The sequence below is a fragment of the Lolium rigidum genome, chromosome 6 (genome assembly GCF_022539505.1).
Source record: "Lolium rigidum isolate FL_2022 chromosome 6, APGP_CSIRO_Lrig_0.1, whole genome shotgun sequence".
Lineage (NCBI taxonomy): Eukaryota > Viridiplantae > Streptophyta > Magnoliopsida > Poales > Poaceae > Lolium > Lolium rigidum.
The window spans coordinates 221,662,459-221,665,211 of record NC_061513.1 but is presented as its reverse complement, the minus strand read 5'-3'; the positions used below and the strand labels follow the sequence as shown (position 1 = coordinate 221,665,211).

The following is a 2,753-nucleotide window of genomic DNA, read 5'->3' as shown; positions in this document are numbered from 1 at the left end:
CAGAGTATTAAGGATTAAAAATACACTAAAATTTAGGAAAAAGGATGGAGATAAATGAAGATTAAACTTGCTCATACTCTACCTCAAAAAAAAAAAACTCGCTCATACACTAGCACCAAACATGCATTTAGAATAAGTAAGGATTTCAAATTTGGTGAAAATTATCACCACTACTCACCACTAATACTCTAGTGCCAAATAAGGACTAAGAGAGTGTTTGCGATCGGGTGTGCGTGTGTGCGTTCATAGGGGTGAGTGTATACGCGTGTATGTGAGCGTCTGCGTTTGTACTGTGTTCCTCAAAAAAAAAAGAGTGTTTGCGATCGTTGCTAAAGCACCGTAGAAATTTTGAGAAATATTGTCCATTTAACGCATGGTTATGCATCATTGGCGGACTTTCGCGGCGTCGTCAAACTCCCTCTCGAGCTGCCACCCAGACTTGTAGTCACCTCTGTCGTGCATGAATTTGCAAGCATCGCCGTAGCCACAGTACCCCGTCTGCTTGTAGTCCTTGCAGATGCCGGGCTGGTAGTCGATCTGCGTGGAGAGGCGTATGTACGCCGACGCCCGCAGCGGGCCGTGCGCGCCAGCGGCCTTCTTTCCGGACACCGTGTGCTCCCGCCGGAATCCGGCCTTGTGATCCGTGTACCCGTTGATCCCCTTGTAGACATCCCCGGAGGAGGGGCCGGAGGCGGAGGGGTCGTTCTTGACGGACGCCTCGCATGACGCCTCGGCCTGCTTGAGCTGTCGCTCGCGGATGGCGCGCGCGTCGCGATCGTACGCCGTCTCCGTCTCGAGCGTCGCCGTGGCGCGGTTGTCGGTGGAGGACTGTATTGTCCTGGAGGACTCGAACTGGAACCGGCGGGGCTCGGAGGAGTTGACGGCGGAGGAGAAGAAGAGTTTGCTGGTAGTACACGGCGGCTTCCTAGAGCGCGCCGCTGCGATGGCGCCGGAATCTTCGTCGCCGCCTCTTCGTCATCGGAGCCGGCAGACGCGGCGGGACGCTTCCGAATATTCTTCGGTGGCTTCCGGATAAAGTTACACACCGGCGCGGCGCCGGGCTCACTGACGCCGCCGGGCTCACTGACGCCGCCGTTGGACATGGGGATGGGTAGGGTTCGGGGATTCCTGGTATCAATTGGACAAGACGTTGCCCAGCCCAATGCGCCGTGTACTTCGGACGTAGACGATAATCTGCGGCGAGACGACGGACGTACACGACCGATCCGCAGAGTTGCACACGTATTGCAAACAAGATAGCAGCTAGATTGGATGTATCGCACCTCTGATATTTTCGTATTGATTCTTCACATGGTTGGTTCTTACAAAGTACAGATACTTGTATTTATACCTGGCAAGCAACTACCAACAAGAGCCGACTCGGTGATGTCCCAGCGTCCAACACGGCACAGAACACGCCCAACGCGACGCCACCCCGGATACAAACTAGATAACGACCATATATAGACTACAAGTATACTCCATCCGCGAATCCATCTACAAATAAATGCATGTTTAGGTTTAATATTTTTGTACCCGAACCACAGGAGCCCTATTTTTCATTTATAGAAGAGGGAAAGCTGTACAAGCCAACAAAGGCTGATGGATACAGAGAGCTAACAACCTGAAACACTCTAAAACCAGAAAAAAAAAGAAACAGAAAAAAAAAACTTGCTCACAAACGGAGCAAACTTATTCAACCAGCTCGCCTACAACAAAAGAGCAGTTTGAACCTGCTTCACATCCTCTCTAATGTGCTGAACATGAGCAGCCACACTCATGTCTTCACCGTCGAAGATGCGCCTATCTCATTCCTTCCAAACATTCCAAAGAGTGTAGCATGCGAGGACAATCATTTCTTTGTTTTTTTTGCGCTTTTGGGGTACAAAGGTTAATCTTCGCCCACTAGGATCTCACCGACTTGGCCTGAGAACATACATTAGCTAGCGGCGCGTTTGATGGAGCAATTGTCGCCAACACTTCCTTGGAGAAGCTGCAATTGATCAACAGATGGGCAGCCGACTCTGGTTCTTGGTCACACTAGCAACATGTAGGATTGCAAGCGATGCCCCTGCTTGACAACCTATAAGCCATCCAATTTTTGCTCCTCAACCATAGCCACAAGAAGAATTTGATTAGGTTTAATATTTATCCAAAAAAGTATAAGAGTACTAGGCGTGTCACCAACTGGCAAGAGGGACAAAAGTCGCAATGTCATGCAAACAGAAAACACGCACGCATAAGAAGATAGTCGCCGCCTCAACCCTAACCTCCTCCACTTCAGCCTCCTCCACAGATTGGTTTCCCCTCCTCCGGTCGGCTTCGTCGACGTCTGGAGGAGTGGGGAACCTGATCTACGCGTGGAGTTTCCGATAAAAGTAGTGTTTTCATTAGATTATGTTAGAATTTTGGTAGCCGCTTCTTGTTGGTTTCCCCTCAATGGAGATGGCATCGTCTGCAATGAGTAATCTTCGGCCTTTCGTTGGGCGACGATATCTCCTTCCGACATCTATAGTAGTGTTGAAAGTTTACAATTCTCTAGGTATGGGTCTTCATATCTTGTTTCGCCAGATCGATTTTGGTTCTTTTCTCATGGTTGCTGCAAGGAGGATTATCCTCGCAGTTTTTGTCTCGGCTGCTACATCCTCGACAATGGTGATTCGTACTATCGTCTCTTCAGCGACGTCGACAAGGTTGGTCGATTGTTACTCCCTGGCATACTGGTGTTGGTACTCTTGCCGATGTTGATTGAC

General features: G+C 49.7%; 1 pseudogene; it reads right to left on the bottom strand.

Annotated features, from left to right (window-relative positions):
- Nucleotides 1–384: 384 nt before the first annotated feature.
- On the bottom strand, nt 385–1,103 carry LOC124659977 (annotated as a pseudogene).
- Nucleotides 1,104–2,753: the final 1,650 nt, after the last annotated feature.